This window comes from Erithacus rubecula, assembly GCF_903797595.1.
Source record: "Erithacus rubecula genome assembly, chromosome: 14".
Lineage (NCBI taxonomy): Eukaryota > Metazoa > Chordata > Aves > Passeriformes > Muscicapidae > Erithacus > Erithacus rubecula.
Window position 1 is genome coordinate 13,689,589 of NC_136666.1, and position 15,849 is coordinate 13,705,437.

Consider the following 15,849-nt stretch of genomic DNA (forward strand, 5'->3'; position numbering starts at 1 on the left):
TGTTTGGTTTGTATGAACTGCACCGATTTCCCATTTATCAGTTGTGTATCATTACACAGGGAGGGTGCTTCACAGAATAAACTGTGCAGTAAACACCTCTGGATTCAGTCATGGGCAAGTGGGAGGTGCAGGGCTTTGATTTTACACTCATAAGTACGTGAGTGTCACTTCTGTTGCTGTGTGACTGCTGTAGACGTGTTTGGTAATTACAGATCTCAGAGCTCTCTGCCGGATGCAATGTAATTGCAAATGTGGCAATCCAGAATTATAAAAGGAAGAATTTGACTGAGCAATAAATACTGTGGGTGCATGTAGATGAAGTTCAGCGTGACTACAGTGGGCATGATTCAGCCACCTGTCAGATCCTCCTAGTCATCCTAATGAAAAGTCACATCCTTTAGGACGCTAATTGTTGCTGTAGGACACTGCAAATTAGTTTGTACCTTGTTCTAATATTGGTTTTACAGCCCAAACCAAATCTGCCTTTCTACTATTTAATTACAATCGTAGCTATTTAGCTATTAAGCTTCATATACTATTTTTAATAAAGTTTTTAATCTCACTTTGGCAGTTTTTACAAAACAGCTTGTCAGACAAAAACGGGCCCCACTTGCCTAAGAATGCTCTCTCAAAGTACTTTTTCCATTTTAATTAATGGGCCAGCTTGCTTCCCATTACCTCGTATTTCTTAGGAGTTCAAGCCAATGGGAAGTCAAGTGCCAGCCTGAAAACCACTTATCATTAAAAAAAGTTTTAAGGCATATGACGAGAGAAAGCCACATCTGGTGTGCAGTCCTCCTCTATGTGATCATGAAGGAGACTTCAGGTTCAGCTTCCCCTCTTGAGTCAGTGCATTCCTGGACCCTGAGAGCCATGGGTATGTGTGAGACACATCCTTCAGGTCCTGCTTCACTTCAGATGAAGGACTGTTTCCCTTTTGACCACATAGACACATAATTGATCTGAAAAAAAAAAGCAGAACACGAAACTTTAAATGATCAGAGAGATCTAATTATACAATATTCCATGTATAATAAGAAAAGCAAAAGAATGATAAAAATCCAAAACAAATTTTTGGATTTAGTTTGGGTAAAACAGCTAAAAATGCCCTTGAAATCATAATTTTCCTCCCAGTCACAAAAATAATTATAAATACTGCATGAATACACAGAGAAAATATGGGATAAGGGGCTTCAACCACAGGAATTTGCTTACACACACTAGGAAATCTTATGAGAGCAATGACAGTACTGAAATAAATTTCTGACCTCAGAAGCTTAATATCAACTTAAATATCCAAAAAGCACATGGTTGCATTACACATCACACAAAAGCAGGATTAGCTTATAAACAAACAGAACCTTAACTGTCCTCCCACTGCCAAATCTAAACCAACACAAACTTCTGGGAGCACAAGCAGGGACAAAAACAGGTTTCTTACCCATTTCTGTCTCATGGTAGCTTGACCTCACTGTCTAAATAGGTGAGAACTTCTGTGTAGCATCTGTGTGGACAAAGTGGCTCTTGCACATACAGTGCATGAATCTTGTGGAAATTTTAACAGCAGCACCCTATTTCCTTTTGCTGAAATGTGCCAGACCTTTATTGCTCTTGTGACCAGTAACGGTGTGAAAAACTCCCCTCAAACTGGCCATTGGATTTTAAAATGTCCTCACTTGGGGCAGCATGACACAGTGATATCTCATAAGTCTTGTTCATATAAAATTAAGTTTAAAAGGAACCAAAAAAACCAAAGATAAATGTATGGTTGTGTTTTCTCTAGCACTGTAGGCCTTTGGCACAGTCCTTGCAAACTGAAACAGAGTGTATTTTAGGTTCCATCCCAAGTGTCTTTTCAGCTTTATCTGTCAAAGAAGTGATGTCTGATGAAGCAGATCAAGATTCCTGTGATTCCTGGAGACAATTACTGCTTGTTAAATGATGTGGCACAACTGCTTTTGACATTGATGCCACCTCTATGCTATAACATCACCACAGCTGGGAGAATATTATTGCAAAAGGATGAAGATAATCAGAAATAGACTGGAAGGTACAGTATGCAATGAAACAGATTTGAAATATATTAAAAAACAAACCTTATGAAGAATCAACTATAATTTAATTGTTACCAGTAGTAACCATTTTGCAAAGAAATGAGTTACGCAATTACAGGATTGTATTAATTCACAACTAATGAGTGAGTGCTCTGTGCACTGGGTCCAGGCTGATACAGTTATGCTTTGGGTTGGGATGGGAAGTTCAAACCTTCAACCCAGGATGTCCAATATGCCTGTAACAATACCAGGTATTTATATAAATCAGCCTGATTTTTAAAGGAAAACTCACCTCCAGCTCAAATTGACTTCAGAAGAATTTGTCACTCCTGCATTATTTTTAAAAAGCAGCCCACCTCTACTCAAGTTCCTAACCATGGAATTTGGCACCTAATTTTAGATAGTTATTTCTGAAACTGTTGACCCATGGACTTGATTATCATCTGGTTCCTTCAGCTCTCCCTGGTGCAAGTGCATCAATTAAAACAATGGAAATATTTTTAGAGGAAGCCTGTCCCATGTCTGGAAAATTAAGATCTGTGACAGAGTAGGAACAACAATATTTTAGTTTTCTTTCTTAGAAATACACAAATTGTGGTCGTAGTGTTAAATATTTTGAAGGGAGCGAACAAACATAGGAAACATAAACTAACTGGTGCTCTGCTGTTAGACACTGTTATTTTGCAACTTACAGGGATTTTTCTTTCTATTCAGTTCTACCAAAGTTCTCCATTGCTTAATTTCACTACTAATTGTCCCTTTCAAAGCAAAATCATATAGCTATTAACATGTTCTCACCTTAGATTCTTTTGGAATCAAATGTAAAATGACATCTTGGGGTTTTTGTTTTCCTCTGTGTGTGCTCTCAAATTCCTTTATGTTCCAAGTAGTACTTTCTTACTGGAGACACAGCCAAGACTAAATAGAGGAGGAACTAGGAGAACAATAGAGAAGTAATTGCAGTCCTCTCAGAAGGAAAGCTTATTCTCCTCACCAGAAATTATTTCCTGGACTCAACGCTTTGCTACTAAACTTTGTTTACATACAGAAGATTCCTTTAGTTGGAAACAGCCTGGTCAGTGTCCTGTGCTGCTCCTCAAGTTTCCAGTGTCACATGGGCTGCCCTGTGCCTTCTCTACTCTCCTGGCAGCAGCAGCAGGAGCTTAGCACCTCTCAGGATGGAATCTCTTCTGCTGCCAGTCTTGCAGAGCTCTAGCAGCCAGTCAGGCCTTCTTGCCAACAGAAACTGAGCCCTTCCTGCATGTCTGTAATTCACCTTGGGGAAAGTAACTTGCATCATCTCTTCTCTATTTGCAGCAACTCCTGAACTGATATTTCACAAACTCTGCATGGTTCTTCTGTAGCTGATCTGTGATGTGCAATTAGATACCACCTCCAAGTGAGAGCAGTGCACTCTCATCTGAAGTGGTGACTGGTAGCAATGGAAATATAGAAATAGGATGGTAAAAACAAAGAAAGGTTCTGTTTTACTAAAGTGCTAATGACCTGTTCTTTTTAAATGTCAATCTAAGCAGACACCTACTCAGTAAAATCATTGTTTAATTGCATCACTACTTGACTAATCAGGCAATAATGAACTAAGAAGTGAATGATTGACTTATGAATAGTTCATCAATCTCTGAAAGAGGGGAAAATTGTTCTCTTTTACAGAGATCTTTTCTGTGGCTGTAATATTCATTCTAGATTGAAGGCAGGGTTTTGAATGTTTTTTCCATATTTTTTCAAGGGGATTTTGCAAGTCCACTGGTGAATGCTAATGTTGCACAATGTTTATCCAGGATTAAGCTTGATTGAAATACTAATCAGAAAACATATAGGTTTTCATATTAAAGTTGAAGTTATTGTATCAATAGCAGGCCCTGACCAGAAGCTGGAGATGTGTGTTTGCCAAGAGAAACAGCAAGATGTTGCCAGCAGTAGGTTTGGGGAAAATGGAAGCACAAGAACTGTTTTCAGTCTAGGTCATCTCTCTCCCCTCATCATCACTGTGTTTATTTCTGAGCAGGAGCTGTACCCCAATTACTCAATGCAGTGATCTGTCAGGACTCCAGGCACCCCATTTGCATTATTTTCATTAATTTCAGTGGAAAGTGAGTGCATGACACTTAGAAGGAGGTGATTGGAGTTTTGCAATGTTTTCCTGTTGTTAATGAGTTGATCTATCTTGAAATAATTTCTAACACAGTGGTGTGGAAGTAATTGCACCAAATTAATTGCTGGTGTAACTCCATCTGGTAAGAGTTCACAAAGTTCAGTTTCTGGTGCCTCTGCCGTCCCTGTTTACTTTCCCTGTCCTACTGCAGCAGCTGGGTCATGGCTTTGCTCTGCAGTTTGGTGGCACATCCCAGCCAGGTTCTCCTCTCAGGCAGCTCCCCCATTGACAGCAGCACTCAGGCTCACAGCCTTTGCTCTCACTCACCTCCCCTGCTACCAGAGCTTGTACCACAACTATTTGTACCTGTGCCACAAGTGCTGAGTTCCCATTCTCTCTGCAGAGCTGCCATCCTGCTCAGCCTGTTAGGAAGGTCGTGGACTTGCCATTTCCAGGCAGTGCTCATCCTCTGTCACATCAGTACCACTTTGTAGGGGAGGCCAGCAGTGAGGCTGAGCCAGCATCCCCCAGCTTGTCATGCATGTCACCCTGCAGCAAAGCTGTGGCACCAGGGACAAAAGCAGCACTGTGAGCACGTGTACAACATGTTAAAGGGCTGCCACACTGCCCAGTGTTGAAATTACACTCAACTTTCCACGGGCACTGTAAATGAAAAGGATAATTCATTTATGTAGAGAAGCAATTACCTTGCTGGAACAACAAGTCCAACCTATAGTTTCACCCAAGCTAAATTAAGGCCACAACTCCTACTAGACTTATGAGAGTAGGGCAGGAAAGTAGCACGTTGTTAAATACAAGGCAATATTTAATGTAACCCCATGCCAGGTTTACAAGAGAAGTCATGTATCATTTACTAAAGCTGTCAGTGACTTGGGGCTTATTAGGTAAATGTCAGAGCAATGGAAAACTGCCATGGCCTTGTTCTAAATTTTTTAATCACATCATTATTAACCATAGTCCATCTAATATATTCATGGCCATTTAGTGGCCTATACTATGTGTTAATAGTAAAGACTAAATGGAAATGGCACTGAACAGAATGTGTTGCACATAGTCATCAGAACTGTTTTTTCAATACAGAAATGTGAAATGTACACAGATTCAGGTTTAATTGGTTTCAAATTTTTGTGGGTGTATTTTTCTTCATGTTTTTAACATAAAATACATTCTCTAAAACTCCACTCGAGCTGCTGTGCTGTAATCTTATGGCTACAGTGAAGAATAGTGTGGCTCTCCTCACTTGTTGGCAAGGTCAGTTAAATCAGTCCTGGGCCCAGCTCCTCTCTGTTCATACACCAAATTTCCTTGATACACACAAAGCCTCTGTGTCTCACCCCAAGCATAATGTTTCTAATCTTTACTGTACCTGAAGCAAAGCATTTTCTTTTTTTAGGTGTTTGATATCCTCAAAATGAGAGCATAATAGTAACTATAGCAAAAAAAAAGAGCATTAAAGCTGAGTACTGAAAGTCCTGACTGTGCTTCACTGAGTGAAAATAAATAAATAAATAAATAAATAAATAAATAAATAAATAAATAAAAATAAGTATATAAATCTCTCTGCCTGCCAGATGTCATCAATAGTGAAATCCTTGGTCATACACAAAGGTCAACTCTACACAGAAGCAGCTAGAATTTCAACTCAGGCTATACTGGGCAGAATTTTCCTACTTTCACAGCAGGTCAATTATAATTTTAAGCCTTACAGTTGATTTGTTTTCATGTTGCATAACATTATTTGAAGGGGAAGGGAAATTTCCATTCATTCAAAGATCTCAAGGGCGGTAAAGTACAGTACATATACTAAAATAAATAAAATTGCAGAAACTTATTAAACTGTTCACCTTTGGATGTCAATTAGAACTCGAGAACAAAGAGAGATTAGTGTACACATTTATAGTGAAGTCAATACTTCCTTAATTAGGCTGGGTATTTTTTTTAACTAGCAATACAGTTGGAATAGTGTAGTTGTATCTGTGCTCATATTGCTTTTGGCTCCTTCTGAATGTCTTGGTTAATTTATTTCCCCTTTAAGTTGTTTGACTGCATTTCTTTCTTTACACAAAACATAAGCAGCTCCACTGCCTGGAAAACACAGAGCTTGATTGTTCTTACACCAGTGCAAACCAGCAGTGATGCCACCAGTCTATAGAATTACATCAACATAAAGATGACGCCAGAGATACAGTAATCAAAGCCCTTGTTTCAAAGTTAATTTCATTGTTTTTGTTTCAACAAAGAAAAGATGAGTACAGAGCACATTTGTTCTCCTTCTCAACTGAAATGTCAAAGAATGACTGTGGTTTTAGCATCTGGTCTGTGTGGGATTTCCACACACAGATCATGTTTCAGAAGCAGGGCCCTAGTCACAACCCACCATGCTAAGGGTCCGTTCCCTCCATCCAGTTTTAAGGAAGAGGAGAGTTTTCCTCTTCCTTTGCTGTCATTGAGACTGTTTTTTCCACTATCCAGAGCCCATAGCAAAATGCCATCAGCTGTCAGCAACAGAGCTCCAGCAAGGGACACGTGGCACATTTAAAGCCATTGCCCAGCTTTGACTCACCAAGTCATTCTGCACATTTAATGCTTCAGTTTTTTGCTTGGCAGGAAAGACCATCATAAGACTTGTAATATTTTCCCCTCTTTACATAAACAGATATATTACTTATGAAAAGGGGATTCTGGTTTGCCTTAAGAGGCTGCTGTAGATCACAGCATCTTTAGGACTGTTTTAAATTACAGCAGGTACCTTTCTGACATAAATCATGTGAAGCTGCCTTTCTCTGCATCTTCTGTGTCTCTGGTCATGGTAGCAATGAATCTTCATCACTGTTTTTTTTATCAGTTTTGTGGATTCACCTCTCAAACCTAGACAAGGAGATTTCCTCACACTTCCCTAGAGTGAGGGAAAATAAATTTTCAGGGGAAAATAGTAAATTACAGATGAGAAGAAGCTGCTGAATCTAGACACAAGAGCAAAACTGATAAGCTCTTCTCAGAGAGTGGTGGGCCCCACCGCCCCCCCAAATTCTGCTGGAATTGCCAGTGCAGCACTGCAGGGCTGGAGGATCTCAGGGAGGCAGGTGTGCATTTCTTCTCTCTTTTGGTGGAAACTAAACAGCATTTCACCCTTCTCAAGTATTTGTGTGAAACTCCCAGGCCATGTATCATACCTGGTACCATAAAGTCTATCTTTGCTGAAATAGAGGAAAGCATGACTGAGTATCTGCCTAGCACCTGTGGAAGCTGCAGCTCTAAGAGGTACAAACATCATTTGGTTGTAAACTTCCTCCACCTTTGTCTCCAGCCCAGCAGCCAGAGTGGGTGGAGGGCACTGCCACCCCAGCTGACCCCCTCCTTTGCCCCAGGACAGCTCTGGGGTGACTCTCAGTGTGTCAGCTGTTGAGGTTTCATGCCAGAGGACTTCCAGGAGGCTGAACTCCCAGAGGAGATCACTGCCAGGTGTGGAACACTGGCTGCTTTATGCACAGGGGTGAGAAAAGCAGTATTTACCTACTGAAATAGCTGGAGTTTAATTATTCATTTTTCATGGCACGTAGAGCCTCTGTTGAGTAATGAGACTCCATTGTGTGCCAAATGCAGCAGGTATAGAAGAGGAAATATTATTTCCATGAAGAGTCTGTATCCTGGAAAGGCAAGGCACAAACACATAAACAGAGAAAGGAGTTGCCAATGGTTATATTTTAAAAAATTAAACAAGCAAACAAATCACTCATTCATGAATTGCTGTAATTACTTTTTCAGCTGCTTTAGAGATTTGTTAAAACTAATTTTCATTGTAATAATTTTATTAATTAAATATACAGTAAAGATAAAAATGCCAAACTATTAGCTATGATTTTTGATGTTTACTATGTGGAAGTTTATGCATTGTCATTGAAAGAAGACAAAAATAGGAAAAACATTAAGTTTAGCCAGAATACAATGTTCAGAACTATAGGCAGGATTCACAGCAACTACCTGTGAAGAGCTTCATGTTTTCAATCATTTTCATTTTATCTGGAAGATGGTTTGCAGCAGCACTTTTCACTCTGTTTTTGCAGACATTACATTATACTTGCATTTCAATGCGTGAAAAGACAGAGGTTAAAAATATCCAAAATACCCGTGTTAGCTGCACTGAAATCAGTGAACCTTAAGGAAAATGTGTGTGGCTTGCAATACTCTGTACTGAACAGCACTTTCAACATGCTTAAATGCAGAAGCACAATTAGAGGGTTTCAAAAAGTCCCACCCTGCCCTAACCTCTCCCATGCTGGCTTCACTTGATTGCCTCTCCTTGGCAGCAGTTCCCTTGTCTTCACTTAACTCCAGCTGCCTCTAAGGTCAGATCCAGATTCTTAATCTAATGAAGAAAATTTGGAATAAGAAAACAGTATAAGAGTACAGTTTGCTAACTTACCAAAGATCAGAAAATCTGAAAAGGGAATAGCAAAGGCCATAAAAAAACCAACGAGGAATTAAAAATAGATTACTGGAGGAACAGCCTCTTTCCTGACAGACACAGTCTTCAGAGTCTTCCACTGTCTGGTTTTACACTAAAATGCCTTAAAACCTCTGACTTTTCCATCTTTTCAAGTTTGGATTTGTCATCAGGTGCTAGCAGATTACACGGACCACAAGTCTCCTGAACAGCCTCTTTTGGTTTATCTACATTAATTGATCCTGCTGTCAGCCAGAGGGAGAGGCATCAGCAATAGGATAATACATAAAGCTAAGTGCTTGCCAAGAAGTGTAGAATAATATTCTGATTTTTATAGCACCTTCTCCCTAAAGCCCTCAAGGCACTTTACAAGGAAGATTGAATTAAGTTTGTCAGCACTGTGTATGGGAAGTAAATATTTCTTTTCTATGGTGGAGAAGGGAAACTGAGGCATTAATATTAAGTCCCCAGCAAAGGATTTAGCTGCATGCTTTCCAGCCCCTTAAACTTCTCACATGATTTAATTAAGCACATACTCAAGTGTTTTGCTGGAATAGTGCCTATGGAAAATGCTACAACCACACTGCCAATTCAGGCTGCAGCTGAGAAAACACAGTGGGTTCCCCATCACTCATTCTGCAACAAGAACCTTTTTTTTTAATGTGCTGTTTTTCCTAAAATTAAGATCACATCTTAGAGTCCCACCTACATGGTGTGCTGCTGCCTGAGTCCTGGGACATGGCATCTTAGGGGACTGTTGTGTCTCAAACTACACTTTGGAATCTCTTCAGTGCTGCTTTTCCCAGGTCTGCCTTACCTCTGCTCAGACAGAGGTGCCTTTCCATCTCCAGCTGGGCTCTTGAAGGGACAAACCAGAACTTAGGTTCTCCTCAGGGCTGGTGCTACTCTGGAGGGGCTGTGGCATCTCTTTGGGATCAACATACACACAGTACCCAGTCACACAAAGCTTCTGGGGTGAAATCCTTAAAAACTGGCACCAAACCTACATCCAAGTACCAGATATGCTCTATCTGTCCTCCCTTCCCTAAAAGGTCTAATGGCTAATTGCAGGAGACTGGTGGGATTCTGGAGATGCAGTTTACAGCTGTGTACTCATTTCAGGTGCTGTCACTCTTTCTCCCTCATCATGCCAATGACCACACTAAGAGCCAAAAAAAGTGAACTTGTTTCTGTCCCTTATTGCATATGATTTCCTGTAATTTAGTGTTTGCCAAGCGAGCCACAATGTAAAAAAACCCAGTGAAACATAAGAAAGGAGCAATCTAAAGCACTTCTAAGGTCAAGTGCTTTGGAAATGCAGGACTATATAACTCTTCAGGGATTTAAAATCTGGTTTTAATTCTTATCCTCATACTGATGACCCTACATAAGCGAGCCTGACATCAAAACAACTCATTAAAATTAATACATAGATAATACATCTTTACTAACATTGTACACTCTAATTAAAGAGATAAGGAACATATAATTTCTGTTAGAGGTGAATGAGCTAATTATTCTAGGTAGGCCTCCTTCAAAAGTGAGTGACACTGAAAAAGCTGCCAACACCCAGTTGATGCAAAGCCCACTAAAATTAGTTGAAAGACTGATGGGTCATAGTCAGCCTTGCTCTGGCCACTAATTTCTTCTTTCAGAGGTTCATGGAAACCTCCATCAACCTGAGAAAATTATTATTAAACCCCAATGTTAATGTCATTCAATAAACTCTCAAATATCACTGCACTGATTTACAATCAGAAAGAATTCCATTTGATAGAATTTGGCATGTCTTATGTGCCTTCTGGTTATGAAGATTTTAGACTTGTGATAAAACTGGAAGCAGGAGTTACATAAATCTGAAGGCAAGTTTTGAGCAAACAAAAAGGATTTCAATGGAGGACAGGTTTGGGAACAGATCAGGGGCTGGGGTCAGCCCAGCACCTCATGGGCTTGCTCTTTTAAACCCGTATTAATATAATATTACCTGCACGTCTTCACCTGCACTTTCCTGTTCAAAATGAATGTGCAAAATTTCCTTGCACCTTTGTAAAGTACAGGGGCAAGGAGTTCACAGAAGGCAAAACCAATGGCTTTTCCTTCTTCTGTAAAGGAACACTTTCAGCCACATTGTTCCTTGGGGCTTTCATTCAGAGTGTTTTCTGAGTGGATTTCTTATCTTGTTTACTAACTTTGGGACTCCAGTGATCCAAACAAGCTGTGTAGTGAAGAAGTGACTCCTACTAATAATTCCACACTGCCTCCCCACAGCATGTAATACTCCAAGGACAAGGAGACAGATGACTAGAAACCACTTGTATATCAGGGAATGTAAACTTGGCTCTCAGCAGAGGTCCCAAGGGACCCCTCAAGTTGTGATGACCAGAAAATGAGCCAAGGGTTTGGTGTGCTGGTTTTTTATCACAACACTAACCTTCATCCATTCTCTCATGAAATAATCATTTCTACAAAGCTCCTTATGTTTTTATTTTCTCCATCCACCCCTTACCAGGGGTGCCTGGGCCCCAGAGCTCAGCTGTGTTCTGGCAGGTGCCCAGAGCTGCTCCCCAGCCCCTGAAGCCCAGCAGAGCACCCCAGGGTGTCACAGCCAGAGCTGGGAGCTGCCCCTTCCTGGGCTGCTGAGCTCAGCACTGGGAGTGGCTGCAGTTTCCAGCACAAATCATAACAGCTCACTTTCTATTTTCAGTGGCTGCTAAGAATATGGCAAATTTTCTCTTATTCCCACAAATGCAGCAACCACATAGTTTTTCACTACCATAAAGAGTAAAAAAATGTCTAATTCAGGGTTTAAATTAGATCCAGGAAACCTCTGCTGTCTTTTCCTGTCTAAAAGATGTTTTTAAAATGAAAGACAGTTTGAATGTGGCTTTACAGTCCCAAACTGCGGCCCTAGATCTGCCCTTAGAAGTGTCAAATTTCATGGAGGGAAATTAAAGAGGAATTACTGAAGTCATTTATGTTTTAGTAATGTACCTAACTGGAGCCAGGATTTGTCCAGATGGGTGGAAATGAAAGGGTTGCAGTGAGCAGAAGGCTCCCTGTGGGCAGAGCTGTGCCCCTGCCCAAGGGAAGAGCTGGGAGAGCCAACAACCCCAACAGCAGAGCCCTGGTTGTGTCCTGTCTGGTCCATCTGGGTGGGAGACATCCATGGGCATCAAGTCAGTTCTGCAAGCTCCCTGATGCTACATCATTTTCCTTCTCATATTTAATTTCTTTTTGATGGTGGTGTATGAACATTTTTCTCTGATGAATGTAGAAGGTGGTCAGTGGGCTGGGGAAGCTTCAGGACTTCACTCTCCCATTACATTGGTAAACTTTCACAGTTCACTTGCAAAAAACCTGCTTTGCTGGAATAGATGATGCCTCACCCCAGTTCAGACAACTGTGGACTTCTGCAAACTTACACCTGCCCATCCTGAGCCTGAAATACCACTGCAGTCTGTTCTGCCTGCTTTTGTGTTCCTGCAAATGGTTTTATATTTTGCCAGTGCAGTAAATCAGAAACCCTTCCCATTGTGCATGTTCATCCAAACTGGTGCTCACCTGACAGCAGGTCCTGTTCTCATCCTTAGACCTTTGCAAACTAATGATTTGCTTGGAACATTTTCCCATTATTCTCTCTTAGATATTTTAATTACTTTATTTGATGCTAAATCTGTTTTACAAGTGATTGGGAAAGAAGAAGTAAACAACAGTATCCAAAATCCATATTAAAATTGCAAGTATCTGAAGCATTTGCACACAACTGAAGGTTTTCAGAGCCTGCATAGCAGCATGTGCTTGTTCCTACATGGAATTTCCCTAATTCCTCAATCAATTACCTGGAAAAAGCGGCCATTTTAATCAAAACCCTAAGGGTAGATGAAATCATGAGAAAACAGGAGCTTTATTGCAATGGATATTGACTGTAACTCATTAAGATGTTAAAGTATTGACATCCCGTTTGATGAGAAAAATGTCTGATAGCGAGTGTACATAACTGTGTTACAGAGAATGCCAGCATCAACACATCATAATGAGTAACTAATGATGTCTGTGGCCTAACGAGGTGATTAAAGCAGTATCCTTTGATCTATGTCACTGACTTGATTTAATGCCAGGCTGAGATTGAATCTCCGTGCACCACTGGGGAGATTCAAGTAATTTGAGTAATTCACTCTCCTGGTCCCTGCATCACCAGGGATGTTTGTGATGAACACAGTCACTTCTATAGCTGAGTCACCCTGCCAGGGAAGAGCCACTGCTCCCTGCCTGCTGGCAGCCCCTTGCAGGAGCCTCACAGCTGCAGAGCAGGGGTCTCACACAGCCTCCTGCCTTGGCCATGCATCTTCCTTTTGCCTCACAGTGCTCTCACACCACTGGCAGGTTTTGGAAGCATCCTCCACCAAGCAGAGCTTGAGTAAGATGCTTTGCCACCTTCCATCCAAGCACAGCATGCTGAAACACAGGGCTTTGTGCCAGGCACATGCAAAGCATCCTATTCAAAGCACTGTGCTTGTCCAGCAGGACAAAAGCTCAGGTACCTGTTCTTTGGGACAGAAAACAGAATGCCAAGAGTAACACCAGAGGCATAAAACCTTTGATCAGGTTCACAAAGTGGTGTAGCCTGGCTGCCACTTTCCTAGCAGTGAAAAACCTTCTCACCCTTACCAGCAGAAGGGATTGTTAACCCTCTCACGCCAGCAGCTCTTCCAAGCAGCCCCTCCTACCTGTGTAGACAGACTTTGGCTGAGCAGTGCTGCCCTGGGGAGAGAGCTGATATGTCTGGGATTATATTTTCTTCATGGAGCTACCAAAATAAAAGCATGGCCACCCTCAGTCAAGCCAAGGGTACATTTCTGCCATACAAGATGCAAATGGCATGTGGGGTTGGTAGTCCTTGGTACTCTCTCCACTGCCAACCACTTCCAGCTGATATTCTGAGCAGTGTGTGGTTTATGTATTAGCAGCCACTGTGGATTCATCTACACTAGCTGCTTATACTTTGCATTGCAGTACTTCTTCTAATTAAGCCAATAACAGGGATTAATTTTCCCTCCCAATCATCTTTAACCTTAAGTGATAATTAGCACTGAAAGCATAACTGAGACTCAAATTCTGGGCACCTCCCTTGGGCAGGAAATTATTTTGCTTGATGAATAGACCATTTTTTACAAAGGGCCTTTTCCTGTACATAAATAACTGTGCTGGCTCCTAGATTCATGGGTGTGACACTGCCATCTCCATCCAAACAGGGATTGTTACCAGGGAGAATAATGCCCCCCCTTCCTTGGCACAGGGGCTGGGCACTGTGCATCCTCCTCTCCCCAGCAGTGCCCTACAAGGAATAAAATTGCTCAGGACTTGTCCAGGTCGTGTCCCAGTCTTCAGGCAGCCCCAGCACAGCCACCCTCCCTGTCTCTGCCACAGAGACAGGCCCAGCTGCAGCCCAGCAGCAGCACATCCCTCCTGCTCTGTCCCCTGCCTCATTACCCACCTCCCCTCCACAGCCCTGCTGGAGGCTTTTAGCATTTATTGGTAATTTATAACATTGACAGCAGCACTGCCCCATCACACACAGGGCACCTGAGCCATGACCCATCTCTTCCTCTCCCCACACATAAACACAAATCCCTAAAGAGCTCAAACCTGAACACAAAGCAGCCCATATTTCCCCCCAAATATACCAGATCTCCCCCCCTTACCAGGCACAGCTTCTCTGGCTGGGCAGCAGGGTCTAGCTCAGCCAGCCTTTATTGCCTTTCTGGCCACATGTTATAACCAGGCTGCAGCACTGCATCCCTCTGCTGCCCGTGCTGCCACCAAGGGTGGGTGAAGGCACCAGCTGCTGCTGCTGTCTTTGTCCCTGAAAGGGTCTAGGGGCAACTGAGGCAAGAGCAACTCTTCTCCCTGTCCTGGGGAGATGGTTTGCACTGTTCTGCTCACCTTACATCTTGCCTGTGCTCAGAAAATAAAGTTTGTGAAGCTCATTTTGGTGTTTGGGTTGTGGGCTCCTGTGAAAAGCCCAGCTCGCTCCCCTGAGCATGCTGGCATAAGTGGTGCACACTCCAGAGTTAAACACAACTCCAAAATAAAGTTCTGGTTTGCTGAAGTAACTGGGAAGCTGTGCAGGCTCCCGGGCACCCCAGCTGCCCCTGCCTGTGACTGGCCTGTCCCTACAGCATGGTCTGGGTGACCAAGGGTACCCAGGAATATGGGGCAGTGAGCCACTGTGTGGGATGAGTGCAGCCCAGGGACACCTCCTGTGCAGGGATTAGTGGCCAAAAAGACTCATGTGAGAGGGAAACAAGGGCTGGGAGGTGTGGATAGAGGTCCCAGCAAGGGGCTCTGCTGTGGCTGTGACAGGCTCTGCCCATGTGCTCCTCATTGCTGTCCCCTGAGCCGTGGGATGAGAACATGGGAACAATCCCCCCGTCTGCCTGGTGTGCTTCAACCCTTGTGGCATCTCTGGATTTTTTTTTTTTAAGAAAAAGCATTTTGCTGTGTCCCTTTCTCTGTCAGGTGAGGGTGAACACAGCTGGAGCCCTCACCTTGCACCTGGGCAGCCCCATCCCATGGAGATCCTGATCAGCACTGGGTTATCCCAGGCCTGGCTGCTGTGGTGCTGCAGGTGAACAAATCCCAGAGGCACTCCTGCTGGAGGATATTTCTGCCTTTCTATATCCCCTTTGCCTTTGTGCTTGTCCTGGACAGGGGTTCTTGGTGATGCTTTGGTTTCTGACATGGTCTTGAGATACCAAGCCTGGGGGGAGGCCTCTGAAGGGATACGCTCAGTGCCTCTCAGCTTAGCAGTAAAAAGAAATTGCACATCAGGGCACAGGCTGCAGGCGCTTCCAGAGATAAAATATTGTCAGCAGAGTCCAGGCCATCCATCAGAATAAATGTAGCTGATGCCATGATTTATGGGACAACGATGAAGGTTTAATCCTCCTCTCAGCAGTGCAACCTGATTTGCCACAAAACCCTGTTAAATTTTGTGGCACACGCTTCATCACTTCATTAGGAGATAGAGAGAAAATGGTTCAATGCATTCCTGAATCTTTTATGGCTGGGACTCTCCTCCCACCACTCCCGAGTGATGGGTAATCTTTCTGATCAGATCCCCAGGAAAAGACCCCGTGGGATTACAGAGAGCGAAGGCATTAACAACAGTGACAGGAAAGGAATACAATATCCCTTTAAACAATTAAATATTGATC

The 15,849-nt window shown here is 42.5% G+C and overlaps 1 long non-coding RNA gene across 1 annotated transcript; it reads right to left on the minus strand.

Annotated features, from left to right (window-relative positions):
- Positions 1–6,688: 6,688 nt before the first annotated feature.
- Positions 6,689–8,551, minus strand: LOC306808033. The gene is made up of 3 exons (XR_013775886.1): positions 8,455–8,551; positions 7,702–7,835; positions 6,689–7,056 (listed from the first exon to the last, which is right to left on the minus strand). It is a non-coding gene; the product is annotated as an uncharacterized lncRNA (long non-coding RNA).
- Positions 8,552–15,849: the final 7,298 nt, after the last annotated feature.